General features: G+C 46.2%; 1 protein-coding gene across 1 annotated transcript in view; it reads left to right on the top strand.

Moving 5' to 3' along the window:
• Positions 1–16,472, top strand: part of ROR1 (receptor tyrosine kinase like orphan receptor 1) — a 378,939-nt gene that overhangs the window by 145,948 nt on the left and 216,519 nt on the right. The gene's annotated exons all lie outside the window — the stretch shown is intronic.

Below are 16,472 nucleotides of genomic sequence, written 5' to 3'. Positions count from 1 at the left end.
CTTTTTTTTGCCAGCCAGCCTAATGATTTGGCACACTGGAGCTGAGTGGTTTTGAACCTTGAGGCTGCCTCTGAGTTACCTGCATCCCCACCCTCATGCAAGTCACCAAAGCTCTCTGTAAAATGGCCAATACAATCTTATAGAGCCAGTCGGGGAAATGCTCATGAAATTGATCTTGAAGTACTTGGCAATCCTCAGCTTCATAAGAATCCCTAGGAAGAATAATTAACTTACTTTGGAGGATGGATTTACTTAGGAAAGCTCCATCTGCAGCGAGGGTGGCCCCTCTTTCCTGTTGCTCCTGGCACGTGCTCTTCTCCAAGTAACATTTGCAGCAGTCTGGGTGGTTTGTCTGCTCAGAGCCATCCAGAAAAGTCGGTGGGAAAAATCCAACAGACCATTGGCACTCAGAGACTGGAGCTGGCATCCGTCACAGTGAGAGGCATTGCTTTTATTAGCAACTTAGTCGTTCTACAGCAGGCGAGGCAGAAGTCGTTCTACACGCAAACTCAGGATGCTGGTGTGGCCCTGAGGGGAAGAGGAGCAGCTGCACCCGGTGTCCCAAGGAAGTCCCAAATGATGGACATGGCACACCTCTCACTAATGTGGTGACACACTTGCTTCTAGGAGGACTTGCAATCTCTCTGAGGTCACATGGTGTGGTGTTTGAATCCTAGTTGTGCCACTTAACTAGCTGTGTGGCTTTGTGATCGGAAGACACCTCTCTGCTCTCATCCGTAACATGGGGATGTGAATGGCATCATCTCATAGAGTTGTTTGAAGGAGTCTACAGGTTAATACAGACAAAGCCCTCAGCACAGTGTCTGGCACTTAGTAAGTGCTCAGTGACGGTTGGCTCTCGTTGCTATTCAACTGCAGCTGGATCTCCACATTGCTCCTCTCATTCCGTCCTCAGAGGTCGTTCAGGGACTCCTTGGGATGGCCCTCGAAAGAGTCCGGAATCGGGGCTGGGCAGCCCACTCCTCTAACAATGAAAGGACACAGTGTGCCTGAGGTTAGCCCCTGTTAGAGACTGAAGCTCATAAAAGTCAGAGGGAAGGGTTTGGAAATTTAACACAGCTGGGACATTCCAGATGAAAAGGATACATTTTTAAAGACCCATTACAGTTCGTACCAGCAAACACACAAATAGGAGGGATTGACACTTCCTGCCTCAGAGATGTAGGGTTTCCACGCTTTCCGGCCCCTCCCCCCAACCCCGGTGACCTGCCATGTGTTTTCTCTTTCCTTCTCTTTCTTGTTTAATATACTTTGTGCTTCCTAGGTTTGTCAGAAGTAGTAAATATTGGGAGAATTGGGATTGCTGGCATGATAAGAGTCATAGTTCCTAACTTGAGGAAAATTTTGCAATGTCAAAAGCAAGCTGAGACGTATACACTTACCTGTGAGCACATTTACCTAGGCCAGATCCCATTCATTCTTTAAAACCCACCTCAAATATCACCTCTTCTAGGAAGCCTTCCCAGAATCCTCCTTGCCGAGGGAATGGTTTTCTTTTGAAATTTTGTTTATCCATTGTGTCCACAAAACCTCATTGTGATTGTGATTGTCTGTCTGTCTGACTCACACATGAGACTGGGAGTCCCTTAAGGGAACAGAAGCAGTCGAGGAGGATATTGTGTAATTCTTACTTATCTCCATATCCCCTAGTGCTTGGGCAGTCGGTATATGTTTGTTGAATGAAATGGTAAATCTAGATGGTAAATAATAAAATAATAGCTAACATTTACTGAGTGCCGCTTGAAAAGCAGTTCTTCACCCCCCCCCCTCCCACGCCCACTCCCCACTGTAATGGCAGCGCACATCCTGCTGGGGGCTTTCTTTAGTCCTGTGTGTTTTCCTTCAGTAGCTCATTTGATCATCCCAACTGCCATATGAGGAAGTGTAATTAGTGCTGCCATCTTACAGGTGGAGAGATGAGAAGCACACGCAAGTGTGAAAACTCATGCTGGAAGTCACTCTGACCCGCACCTGGCCTTTTCTCTGAGACACCAAAGCACCTCTCACTGTAAGACTTCAGAGAGAATTTTAGGATTTTCAGGGGACCTCCTCTCTCTCACTTTGAAAGCGGGGATTCTGGCTTATTGGACTCTTTTGCAAACTGACTTAAGCAACATATCCATTCAACAGGGATTAGGTTCTTCTTGGTTAGTTTGGGAACTGTGTCTCCTCCCCAGCAATGAAAGCAAGCCAGGCTAAAATGTTCACAAGTATAAGCACTTATTAGTTAGCAAGCTTAGAAATCATCGTCTCTTTCCTTTAGGCTCCATGGAAACCCTTCTCTCTTTCCTGGAGGCTCACTGACCGTCCTTGCATAAAAAGTTGAGGCTGAGCCCTGGGCAGTTTTTCTCAGTGGTTAAAGCGTTGGCCTGAGGACCAAAGAGTCTCGGGTTTGATTCTGGTCAAGGGCACGTCCCTCCATTGTGTTGGTCCCTGGCCTTGTTTGGGGTCATCTGGGAGGTGACCAATCGATGTGTCTCTCCCTCATCAATGTTTTTCCTCCTTCTCTCAAACACTCCCTCCCTCTCTATTTGAAAATCGGGTGAGGATTAAAAAAAAAAAAGGTTGCCCTGGCCGGTTTGGCTCAGCGGTTAGAGCGTCAGCCTGCGGTCTTGAGAGACCCGGGTTCGGTTCCCGCTAAGGGCGCGTACCTCGGTTGCAGTTTGTCCCTGGCCCTGGTCGGTTGTGCGGGTGGCAGCCACTCGATATGTTCCTTTCACATCGATGTTTCTCTCTCTCTCTCTCTCTCTGTTCCTCTCTCCCTCCCACTCTACCTGAACAAAAAATGGAAAAATGTCTTCGGGTAAGGATAAAAAAAATAAATTAAAAAAAAAAAAAAGGTTGAGGCTGAAACAGCATGATAATATTCTAATGTCCAAGTTGGCCAGAATTCCAGCTGCACTGGTGATAGACTGTTTGTGTTGGGGCACAGGGCCTCATGGAATTCTGGACTTAGGTGCTGTCCCCAAGTCCTTCATGCTGGAGGAGACCTGCTCACACAGTGCTGTAAGCAGTACTGTTTATTAGCATTGCTCATTTTGCCAATGATACATTCTTTCTGCCACCCCTGATTAATAAATTAGTGTTCATTGATGACTCCTGTGCAGATTTAGACAACAGTATTTGAAGTTCTTACAGTTGCATCCTTTATATTCTAACCACCCCTCAGTTTGAATTCCTAATGAGGGTTCTCGAGATGTTAATAAACAGACACTCTCCCTAGAATATCCATCTCTGTTCAGGCTCTGTAAATGTTATCATCCATCCCTCAGAGGTGTATTGAATTTAATTGAGAAATGTATGTGTACATCTCACTATCAGTACTGCAGGTCTTTAAAGTAAATCATGGAAAATATTATACCCTTGCTCCGAGGTTGCCTAGAGTAGTGGAAAGAGGTAGGCTTTGAGGTCAGGCAGGATTTGAACCTGTGTCCAGCTGACTCTGTGGCTCTTGCTGTGGAAGAGGGGCTGTGCAAGGGTATTTCTCAGCTGCCTTGGGGAAGAACAGCCATCTGCGGGGTAGTCTTTCTACCAATCTTTACCTGAAGCTTGAAGGCTAGACCTGGGTGTGGAAGGGCAGGTATGTGCCTAGGAAGCGCTGGTGGAGTGGGTGGTGACAGTCCGAACCTTCTTGCCCACCTGCCCTGGGGCACGTTATCTTTGCATCTCTGCTGTGATCACCAGCAGTTTCCAAAGCTGTCTTCCCTGACCGGTGGCAAGACCCGATGTTGAGTCCGGGGATTGTGCCACACTTAATTGACTTGTGTTGAAAGTTACAAGACCTGATTCTCCCTTTAACTTTTCTTAAATCAAACACTGTGGAAAGATGAGAAGATGGGGAATGATCAAGAGTCCTGAGAATGGGGGTCATCGTAGTGGTGACGTGTCAGCTGTGGGCCTTTCAAAGGGAGTCTCATTTCCTTATATGTAAAACATTGTCCTCAAATGGTTGTGAGCGTCAGTGAGAGTCTATTTAAGTGCCTGGCTCTAGGCAGGAGCTTAATCAGTGTGCCTTTACATTCCCAGAAACGAGCCTCGATAGCCCAGTGTGGGTTTCAGACCCTCATTCAACTGTCTGACACATAATAGGTGCTTAGTAAGTATTCAAATGAATAAACATGGTTACTTTGCTCTCCTGCAGGATTTTTCAGCTAGATCACGGAAGGGTTAAGAGGCCATTAAGAGATCATGCTTTGTAATGGACAAAGATATTGGTCTTTATTGAATACTAGCTACCATCAAGTGCTTTTCAAGTTCTTTAATTACAACAATCTTAAAAAAAAAGTTATGTTATTTTTAAGTGAAGAAACTAAGGCTCTGAGAGGTTCATTACGAAAGCCAAGGTCCCCAACTTAGAAAGTGGGGTTGGAATCTGTATCTGGGGCTGATGCCCAATAGTGTGTCATACCCGCCATGCACCTGAGGGTGTCGGCCCACACATCTCAAGTGAGACATGGCATCTGCCTGAGCTGGACACGGGCGACCCAGATCGAGTTCCGTGTCTTCACACCTGGGTGCAGGGGATGCGCGGCTCCCACACCACGTGGGGGCTGCGTGACTGAGGACACGGAGAGCAGAGGGTGGGGGCTGACTGGAGCGCCTTGCTGGAGCCGGGCTTTGTGCTGCTTTGGCCTCCATTTAGCTGCTGATTTTTAGGTGCAGGATTTAGTTTGAGCCCAGGAGAGCCACAGGCAGTGATGGCAACTTTAAGGGATTTTTAATGATTAAGGACAAGGACGAGTTCAGGAGCCCACAGGTGACCATACAGTGGTGTGGAACCAGGTGGCTCCTGTGGAGCAAAGGACCCTGTTTAAGGAGCATGATGCTGATGATGCCGACCTCGTGGCCCTGTTGTGTGGCGTCTAAGTGATGTCAGGCCTGTACGACGTTTAGCACAGTATCTAGCTCTGGTCAGCCTAGGAACCACGGCTAGGTGTTACCATTCACCAGAAGGCCGCGTTCCACCCTGAACTTCACTTCTTTCCTGAATGGGTCTCGCGGGGTGATCTGGACAGATAACGCTGTTTACCGAATTCTTACCCCATGACTTAGATTTAGGAGAACGGCTGGGCAGAATCCAATTTAACACATATTTAAATTTCACAGAAAGAAAACATCTGGGTTGGCTTTGGCAGGGTTTCCTTTTTTTAAAAGTTTATTTAAAAATTTTTGCTTTTGCGATGTCGGGGTCTTGAGTGACGGACAGTCTGTGTCTAATGTCTCTGGCTGAGAAAATCCGGTGAGAGTCAGGCCCACGGGGTCAGACAGAGCCCGCCATGGACTGTCTGAGGGCTGAGACGATGCGAGGGGAGTGAGCCCATCCCACATTGTAAATTACTCTTTCAAAGGGAAAGCAAGGGAGCCGAGAAACACTTTGTCATGATTCTTTTACATTTTGACTTGGCAAGAATTTACCAGTCTGCCATCTTTCTCCAGCTCTGTGTGATTTTGGAAAGATTTTAAAAACCAAATGTTTTAAAGGAACCTGTTTGTGTTTTTGTTCAAATGTAAAATATGATACAGTGATTCACCCCCCCCCCCCGCCCCCGCGAACAAAAACTATCGTCCGTATTCCTTGACAGTAAGAATGGCTGTTCAGCCTTTGGTTAGGGAAGCAGAGGGGACTTCATGCTGATAGCTTGGCTTTCCCAGTCCAGGAGATCATGTGCTAGCCTCAGGTGGTAAGGTGCACTCTGCAAGTTCAGATGTCCAGCCCTGCTGACTAGTAGTAAAACCGTATTTGTCTTTGAGATCCAGCACAAAAACTTGAGTGTCTATAATATGTTAGTTCTAGGAGATCAAAGTACAATGAGGACTGAATGACAGGGCTCCTGACGGGGCCTTAGAACTTAATCATGTTGATTACGATGAAGGAGGAGCAGCATTTCTTCAGCATCGGTGACCGTCACTTCCTGCATCTTTTCTCATTGAATCGTCTCATAACACCAAATGCCTGCTTCAAGTAGGTCTTGTTAGCCTCAACGGACAGATATGGTAAGGAAAGTTTCCTGATATTAAGCAATTCGCCCAAGACGCCAAGGAGAACACAGAGATCAGATTGGATTCTGCCTGTTCAAAGACTGTTTAGAACTAGAATGCTACACAGTGGTTAAAGCGGATGTGTAAAGAAATCTCCAGCATACAGTATGGCGTGTGTTTTAGCAGAGGTGTCCAAGGTGCTTTGGGGACATGGACGAGGGAAGCTTACCCCTGGCTGGGATGTTGAGCATGGATTCACAGAGGAGGTTCCACTTGAGCTGGGTGTGGGAAGTGAGTGAGCAGGAGTTCCCACTGGGGAGCAAGGGGAGTGACGCTTGGCCAGGGGAAGGCACACTGGGGGACGCAGGGAAGCCGTCGGGTTGGTTGTGGAGGGTGGCAGAGATCAAGCTAGGTGAACGGAACTAGGGAAAATGAAGTGTCTCGAGTTGAAACCCTCAAAGTGGTTAAAACACTCTAATCATTTACCACGTGTCTTTTTCATTCTATGGTTGGGTTCTCAAGAAGACCTCTTTTCAGGATTATATATAATGTGCCCATGTTTGATTACTGGGAAAGGCAGCCAAGACCTATTTAATCACAAACTGTACAGTGTCAGAGAAGGTCCTGGTCCCCTGCCTTGTCATTGCCCAGAGTGGCAGGAATTTACAGCTGGGAACAGCAACTGGAGCAGGGGGAGCCTGTGAAACAGTCAGATGTGTTGGTTAACTTTGGTTAACCCAGAGGTCAAAAGCAGTTTCTGTCTAGCACATTAGATAACTTCTGCAATGTTTGAGAGGTTGCAGGTAGCGTTACAGGAACATCCGCACTTGTGATAAAAGGAGTTATTTATGAGGTAGCCAGGGTTTCAGATGTAAAAGAGAAAAAAAAAAAAAAGTCCTGTAAATTATGAAGACTTTGGTAACAAACCCCAGTTGGATGTTGCTGGCCTTTCTGAGAGGGTGAAAGGGAGATCAGCCAAGAATAAAATAGGAAAGTCCATTTGTAAGTACCAACTGGAATTCCAGTGGGGTTACCTGCTGATCGAAAGTGACAACCCAAAGAAAGGTAAGTGACCATCACGGAGAAAGGATTAATGCCTTCAGCCTGCAGACTGGATGGATGTCTTTTGTGTCATGAGTTGCTATGGAAAACGCTACCAGTGTTTTTCAGCTGATCTAGTATTGTCTAGAAATAAGTGAAAACAATTGGTTCCAAAGATATCATCACAAAGCATTTATAATCTGTGCGTTTCCTGCCTTGGCCCATCAAAGCTGAGAAAGAAAGAGGGTACTCTAATCTAAAGTGAGAAAAATAGACACCTCAGATTCAGCTGCCTTCTCAAATTTTTTCCCCCCTTAAAGAGCAGTCATTGTCGTATTTAACCATAGAGTAGGCTGTGGGGGAATAGTGATTACTTTGTTACGTACCCTTACCTCAAATGCTGGGGGGGCAGCGTTCTCTGGGACACATGAGTAAGTCATGAATTAATTTTCTACACATGTATGGTTGCTGGAAAATAGACATTAATTAGGAAGAAAGAAATGATACTTAGTACTATTTAGATCCTCTTTCTTTTCTCTTCTTTCCTTTTTTGTCTGCTAGTGTGCATTCAAATCACACAGTGACACAGTGACCGGAGAACTGGCCTTGGGGTAGCACCTCCTGCCAATGCCGTTGCCCTCCGGAGATCTGGGCTGGTGCTGTAACCCTTCTGAGCCTCGGAGGCTGATAGGCACCTACTTTAGCTCCTTCCTGAGGCTGTTATCAGGATCAAATGAAGTTCTCTATGTAAGAGTTCTCCGAACATTTGTCAAGTAGCCAGCAGATGTGTAGTGATGAAAGGAAACCGTGAGGGCGGGGGCTGCATCTGACTTAGGCCCCTTTCTGTCCCCATTACCAAGCACAGGGCCGTTTTTTGAATAAACAAGGCAATCAGCCATTAGACGACTTTATCTCATCAGGGGCCCAGTTGTTATTACATGTCCAGTGTGTTCCCTTTCTGAACCTTTGAGTGGATAATTTTTAGAGCCAAGAGCAAATGAGGTAGTCTCTTAATTAGGAGATGCTTCATAATTGGGCAAGGAAATGGGCGAAGAGGTTACTAATGTTCTGTTTCCTTCTCCTGGAGGGTGAGGATCCTGTCTTGTTCCTCTTTCTATCTCTTAGCTGCTGAGGCTTAGCACAATGTTTGCATTTGTCAGAAGAAATAGTTACTGGATGGCATTTCGATGGCCCTGGGCTATCCTGCTGTTGACATCTCAGGCCCGTTCGACTTCCCGATTTGGATTGGGATTTGAAGCTAGTGCAGAACTGTGGCGGGGTCGTGGATTGGCCCTTCTTCCACTCTGGGAATGTTCTACCAGGTGCCAACACCGTTCTAGGTGGGCCCTTCCACATTCTGCAACCTGCTTATTTCATACTCTCTAAGTGCTAACCCAGACACTCTTCTAACTCCTGCAGATGTTATCAAAGATTTTTAAAAATCGCTTGCACATGTGTCGTGACCACTTCGCGCCTTCTGTTGTAGAATGCTTCAGATAGCCGTCTCGGGCATGGCGCTCGGGTGGAGGGGGGGTGGTGACCTCACCCTGAATAAGGGATGGGGAGGCCACATCGGCAGCACAGTTGTACCGAGTCCTAAGCTGCTTTGGGGAACTCGGGGTTACCTGAGCCAGACACAAGAAATATGACAGAGGAAGAAGTTAGTATTCTCATGGTATGTTTTTAATGTTTATACGACATAGACACAAAGGAGGAGCCTGTTAAGCCTATGAATTTTCACTAGTTTCTCCTTCTGGTGATTAGGTAGGTCCTTTACCGCGGAGCCCATTTAGATGGGCGTGGTGTTGCCCAAACACCCAGAAGGCTGACGGCTGGTCTGCCATAATGCTTTTCTGTTTAAATACTAACCATCAGCAACTTCTACTCATCTCTCCCCACAAATCTTAACTCCCTCTTCCCCTCCCAGGCTCGGCTGGGATTTTCCCTCCTCCAGGAAGCCTTCCTTCCATGCTATCCCCCAGGACATACACCTGGCTTGGTGCTCTCAGAGCCCCTGGCACCTCCCCGGAGTAACTTCCCCAGCCGTAACCATCGTTTATGGTACCTGAGGCCCCGAGTGTGTGATCTGGAACAGGGCATGTTATATCTCTGTGTGCCGAATATACAAAAATAGGGCTGAGAATAGTTGGTATGAAGGAGAGCTGAAGAGATTAGAACTAGTGTCCTTGGAGGATCTACTTCTAACTCTTGGCTCCTTCTCCCATTCCCTTACCTGTGTGTTTTGAGTTGGGGGATTCAGCCCGCTTTACCTAAACCTTTTACCAGTAACAGGCCTGCAAGGACCCCTGAGGTTGAGGGAGGTTCACTTCCCCCAGTGCTTTCTGAATTACCAAGATGATCCACTGGGTTTGTGCACCCGTTTTATTGTGCAAGGCGAACGCGTGAGTGGGAAGGGAAGAGGTTAGGAGATGGACTGAGCGTCCCGCAGACAGGAGTGGGTTAAAGGCTCTGTTCTGATGCATCTCTCTTTCAGGAAGAGTCAGCTGATGATTTTCTGGCTCTGCAGTGATTCACGAGCCCCACGGAAGGCAGATTTTCATTCATGTAGTCATTCACTCTGTGACTGCATGCCGACTAAAAATAGAAGTGTCAGGTTATGCCATTCCCCAGCTTGAGGACCCGGGGACCCTTGAGAAACAAGGCTGATTTCATTGCTGGGGCAGGGAGGGGATAGGTCAAGCCTGGAGCATTGTGTTTTGCTAGAAAATAAACGAGATCAGTGATGTCAAGAAGATACAAGAACCAGCTTGATAGGGCTTTGGCCAAATCTAGGACAATTTGAGTGATAAAATAAATAAGGACAGTAGTGGATTGTAACCCACTGAATAATAGGAATTTCGGAGTCTCTAATGGCCAGATAGGTGGTCACGTGCGGCAAAGGGAAGGGCTCTCTGTGCAGTGTGATGCCCGCTGGTGAGCTGGAGGAAGGGGTGGCTTTGGAAAGGCACCATTTTGCAGCCCTAGGATTGTTTGGGCAAGAACCATCGATGGACGTGACATCTGTTTGGTGGGGAAGATTTATAAGAAACAGGATATTTGTATGGCCTTAAAGGGCCTCCTCACATATTAGCGGGCAGATAGTAACTACACACACACACACACACACACACACACACACACACTGTGGAGACGAGGACACCATCACGGCCAAGTGGTCAGGCTAATATCAGGTGCAGACAGATTTCCCGAGGCATCACGTGCAGACCCAGAGGTGTGCTTCCCCCGAAGGGCGCAGCGGCCCGACGTAGCGCCGCCAGGAGCGCGCGGCCCGAGTGGAAGCACGAGGCAATAGCAGACGAGCCCCAGCAGGGAACAGTCCATAAAGTAACTGGCTCCTTTCTTCACAGGCCAGTGTTGTGCAGGACGGAGGCCGAGGGCTGGGTTGTGTGCCAGAGGGGCCCGCAGTGCTGTGAAGCACGTTACCGAGACAGCTGACAAATTGGAGCATGGCCTCTGGATTACATGGAAGTATCTATCAATATTAAATTTCCTGAATTAGATCATTTATTTTGGAATATTCTTATTTTTCCATTGAGGTGTAATTGACACATAACGTTGTATAAGTTTAAGGTGTACAAGGTGTTGATTAGGTCCCTTTATGTATTGCAGTATAATTACCACCATGGTGTTAACTAACACCTCTATCATGTCATATAATTATCTTTTTTTTTTTTGGTGGTGAGAACATTTAAGATGTAGTCTCAGCAGCTTTGAAGTATATAACACAGTATTGTTTACCACAATCACTGTGCTTTACATGACATCTCCAGAACTTACCTAAGTTGCAGGTTTCAGGTTATTTTTATTCTTAAAAACTACATATCAAAGTATTAAGAAGTGACGGGGGATGATATATGCAAATACTCTGTAATAGTTCAGACAAAAAATAAGTACACACAGAATGCTATAGCAAGCTGGGGTGAAATGTTGAAAATTGGCAAATCGGGTAAAAAAAAAGGGTGTATGTGGGAGTTCCCTAGATTACCCTTGAAACTATTCTGTACATTTGAAATAATTTCAAAATAAAAGTTTCGGAAAAGTATTGTGATACAGCAAGTAAGTGGAGCCCAGCAGTCTGCCACTGCTCAGCTGTCTGGACCAGTCATTTCTCCTCTCTAAACCTCTGTCCTTGCCTTTCGAACAGGGAAAGAAAGCTCTTTGTGCTTTAGGCTGTGTGTACGGGAGGCTTTCTAACTGCAGAGCAGTGGGCATCTTTAGTGACGTTTCAGTCTCAACATTTCCTCACTTCCAGGGCTTTGGGCTCATCATGAGGCTTTGGCCCCTTTTACTCTGTGTACTGGTTACTTGTGTTTGTAACATACCCCTCCCCTCACTGAACTATGAGATAATGATACTTCTACTGCACCACCATTAATGGTAATAATAATAACATCCAACACGTGTGTGAGAGACTCTAGAGCTTGTATGGTGCTTTCTGTGTACCTGGGACCCTTCTGATTACATGTATTATTGAATTTCATCCCTACCCCTATTAGGTAGGTTCTGTTATCTTCATTAAAAATTTTTTTTTAATCCTCACCCGAGGATATTTTTTCCATTGATTTTTAGAGAAAGTGGATGGGAGGGAGGGGGAAGACGAGAGAGAGAGAGAGAGAGAGAGAGAGAGAGAGAGAGAGAGAAACATTGATGTGAGAGAGAGGCATCGGTTAGTTGCCTCCCACATGCACCCTGACCAGAGCCAGAGATTGAGCCTACAACCCAGGTACGTGCTCTTGACGCTCTAACCATGGAGCCACACTGGCTAAGGTTGTTATTATCCTCATTTTATAGAAGAGGAAACTGAGGCAAGAAGAAGAGACAGAGCTAGGATTGGAACCCAGAGAAGCTGCTAACCAAAGGGAGTGAGTGTCCTTGTAAACTTCTCACGTGTGATTCGGGTTAGCGGTGGCCCCAGGATTTAAACCCAGGCAGTCCTGTCAGCTCATGTCCTCAGCTAGAACCCTCTGCATCTCCTGTGCCCAGCAAACCTTCCTGCCACAGCCTGGCACAGACCTGCTGAATGTGGGAACAGAGTGCTTAGAAAGTGCAAGGGCTCTGGGATGAGGTAGGCCTGACAGAATCTACAGTCAGATTCTTTGAGCCTCAGTTTCCATGTTTGATGAGAACAGTCTCAGCACAGGGGAGGTATGCAAGACGTGCTCACAATTCTCTTCCTTCTCCTGCTTCTTTTTCTTTCTGAACATTTCACTGTAGACAGCATTAACTTTGCTTTGAAACAGGCATTCTTGCTCTTTTGCTTCTAATATGATTTTGCATACTATTTTTATAGTAACTGCGATGCCTTGTTTTAGTTACCTGCTTTCTGTCTCCACTTAGATTGATCTTCTTGAGGGCAGAGAATCATGCCGTTTCCATCTTTGTGTCTTTATTGCCAGCGTGATGCATGGCCTTGGGAGCAGGGCCGCTGCAGGTCCACGTGGCACTTTGACATTTGAAAAGGCCCTCTACTTCCTCTGGCCAGAGGCAGCTCTGCGGGCCGGAGGCTTGCTCAGCTAACAACATCTTCCTATGAAGAAAAGGCACCTCCTCCTTGGAAGGCCACAGCTCGGCAAGTGGGCTGTATTTCAGTTGTCACTCTTCCCTGCAGCAACCCATAGAGCAAATGACTGTGTAACCGGTGCATGTGCGCTGCTCAGGAAATGTGTATTGAATGAATGAGTGACTGGATAGGTGAACAGGTGACACATTCCTGCCTGGATCCCTTTCCCCTTGCAGCCGTGACTCCACCAGAGAAGGGATCCCATGGCTGCTTTGTATCAACCCCACAGCCCAATCATTATCTTCTTGGTGAGATTTTTCATACTTATTGATGCCGCCACGGGCTTTTCCCCTGCCTGAAAATTCTTCTGAGTGGAGCTCTGAGGATGTTGCTCCTCTGTAACAGCTTTTGAGCAGGAGCCCAGTGGAGGCCCAAACATGGGTCAGGGCACCAGCACCCCACCCCAAATTGCCCCTCCCAGGTCAAGTAGATGGTCTTCGCAAGGATGGGGCTCAGGGAAGGCCCCTGGGCTCCACAGCCTCGGTCTTTAAGAGGTGCAGAGAGGGACCAGTCTCCCCACCCCTCCCCGGGATGATCTCTAAGTGCCTCCTTGACCCCCCTGCCTCCCACGTCCCTCCCGGGCAGGAAGGAAAAGACTCTCATTTGAGTGACCGCCAGCACTGGCCGTGCAGATGGCCAGATGGGAGCTGTGCCCTTCAGACTGGAGTTGGAGCCCTGCGGTTAACTGGCCTTGAGCTGACCTGGTCACATTTGCAGAGAACCTTGACCTTGTCATTTGATTGCAGGTAGAGTCATTTCTACTTTTCACTTATGATTTATGATTATGGACTTATGATTTATGATTATGATTTTTCAGTTAAAATCATTTTAAGATCGCAAAGTGCTAAAGCATTTGTTACAGAAAAGCTAGAGTAATACAAACAAAAAGAAAATAAAGAATATTCATGATCCCACTCAGCTGTAACCACTGTAAATGCCTGAGGTGAGTCTTCCAATCCCTCACTCTCTCTTTCTCTTCACACACACACACACACACACACACAGCCTCACTTCCATTTATTGCATTTTAGAACAGGTTAGACATTTAGAGATTATTCTGATTTGTAAAAGCAATGAGTGATCTACAAATGTAAAATATTATTAATATGTTGAGAATGGGGGTGAGATTATACTCCGAGTTCCACAGATACATGTTTCCAGTCTACATGCCTAAAATAAACTTGCTGGAATGTGAGTCCTTCTTTTGTGCCAAGCATATAATACACAAAGAACCTACTTCCCAGGAGATTGGCTAAACCAGGCATGTTATGTTCCATCTTAATGTTGAAATACAGATTTCCCATTAAAAGGAAATCTCTTCCTTTCAGAAGGTTGAAAAAGATGATACTTACAAAAAAGGGAGGGAGGGAAAAAAGACTCCCAGCTGGTTAAATTTAGGGTGCTGAAAGAGATCCAATTGGCAGATAATCCTTGGCCACGGGCCCACAACATTTTCATTTGATTGTGCATTGGATACATTTTCATTCACTTTAAGCCCTTGCTTTTCAGTATTTTGTTCCTTGGAGACAGGCAAACTAGTATCAATAGCTCTCTTGGCCTCCATCAAACGTCTTGATTTACTTAAGTGGTCCATTTTGTTATTCCAGTAAGGAGGAGCCTGTACTCCTTGACGCATTTCCGAGAAGGATCGTGCAAAGAAATTCTGAGATTCTAACTGCTTTTTGTCTGTCCTCGTGCTAGTAGACTTGTTTTAAACTGAACGATGGTGGGTGAAGCGGTGAGTGGGGGATACTGGGAAAGGGTACTCTGGACCTAGAGTCAGGAGGCTTGGCTTCTCACCAGCTCTGACCCTGACCTATGGACACAGCCTCGGCTCAATCTCCTAACTGCATTGGACCTGAATTTCTCTCGTCTGTAAAGTAGGGATAATAGTCGCTTCTTTGCTTTCCCCTCATTATCAGGGTAAAATGACCTAATCCAGTGGCTCTCCGTCTCAGTTGCACATTGGAGTAACCTGGGGAGGCTGTAAACATACCATTTGCTAGGCTCCCGCCCAGACCGGTTAGATTAGAATCCATGGGCCCTGAGCACTAGTAATTTTTATGTCCCAGGAGATTCTTTGTGCAATCAGGATGGAAAAGCTTTAGAAATCAAGAAGATAATACATTGGAAGCAAGTCATAAGGAAAGAGTAAAATCATTCACATTACTATGGTGTCATGCAGGTTCAAGTGGTGTCTCAGGGAGACCATTAAAAGCCTAAAGACAGTGGATTTCAATTTTTTTTATTGTAACCTTTAAAAAAAATCACATTCCAGTATACACAGTCAGTAACACAAATATACTCAATTGCATGTACAGTAGTCCCTCCCTTATTCACTGGGGGATCCGTTCCAAGACCTGCAGTATTTGCCTGAAAGTACAGATTGTACTACTGAACCCTATCTCTGTACGGTTTTTCCCTACCCATGCATGCCTACTATAAAGTTTATTTTATCAGTTAGGCACAGTAAAAGAGTAATAACTTTAATAAAGTAGAACAATTATAACAATATACTGTAATAAAATTTTGTGAATCCGGTTCATCTCTGTCTTTCAGAATACCTTAGTGTACTGTACACCCCTTCGCGGGGTGATGGGGGATGGTACAGAGGCCTGCGTGATGAGTTGCGGAGGCATTGTGACAGCGTCAGGCTACCGTGGAACTTCTGACAGTACGCTGGAAGGAGGGTCATCTGTTTTGGGTGATCCTGGGTCACCAAGCCATGACTATGTCGGTGGTTGGGGAAATTGAATATTTTCAGACCTTGGTTGCCACGGGTAACAAACCGTGGGAAGTGAAACTGCCGATGAGGGGACAACTGAAAACACAACTTCCACAGAACGATGCCTTCCCTTTCCGTGTGTGGTTCAGTCTGATGTTTTTTCTTCTTTTCTATTTGGTTGCAGTTCAGACTACTGTATTTCATTTTTTTTTTTAATGCTGGTGGAGAGCCACAGAATTGGTTTAATGATCTGCTAATGAGGGCTGACTTGAAGTTTGAAAACCAGAGATAAGGAGATGGTATATTGGTAGGGCTCACCCACTCCTGCATGTTTGTTCCCTCCAGTTCCAGGCTGAATCTACTGGTGCTCAGATCCACTTCCTCACCCAGCCTCCCCCCTCCACCTTTTCTTGCTGCATCAAACATACCCCCCAGGGTGGTCCTGGTTATGTATTTGTCCCTTAATTGGGTGACTTGGAGCATCGCTTCTTTTTCCACATTGTATCCCTGAAATGGTAGTCCTTATAATGATACATTATGCTTTATACATCATCCAGAATTTATGAAACAAACTCAACCCACATTGTCAATTGAATTGTATCTAGTTTTCTAAAGAGGTTCCTTAGCATAAATACAAGAAATTACAGTTAATAGATAGCTCTAGCTTCAACATGGTGCTGATGATAATTTTGGTCTTTCTATTGTAGAGAACTTGGGGGGGGGGGTACCCTATGTCAAATGTGGTGAACAAAGTCGTCTCCCTCTTGCTCTGCCCAGACCCTCTTCCTGTGCCTTCTGCTGCTCTTTGTGCATTGTGCTGCTCTGAGCAGGGCTGCTGCAGCCACACTGCGTTCTCAGCTTCCCTTTCTGCGCGCATTAGGAGTTTGGCCACTGCAGCCCAGTCATCCTCCATCACGTATGGAGCCCCGGCTTGCGTTTGCTTCTGTGTGCTGGTGTGTAAGCTGGTGTGTAAGCAGGAGCTCAAGAGTCATAGTTCTCACAATACAGTCTCTGCTATGCAGCCTAGTCAGACCTCTGCTGGTTCCTTCTCTCTACTTATTTCCATGGGAGCCAGAAGGTTTGGGGGAGACTTGAGTAGGAAGAGGACACTTCCCTGGTTTAACT

The sequence above is a fragment of the Molossus molossus genome, unplaced genomic scaffold (genome assembly GCF_014108415.1).
Source record: "Molossus molossus isolate mMolMol1 unplaced genomic scaffold, mMolMol1.p scaffold_m16_p_12, whole genome shotgun sequence".
Lineage (NCBI taxonomy): Eukaryota > Metazoa > Chordata > Mammalia > Chiroptera > Molossidae > Molossus > Molossus molossus.
This window is presented reverse-complemented; position numbering and strand designations above follow the sequence as displayed.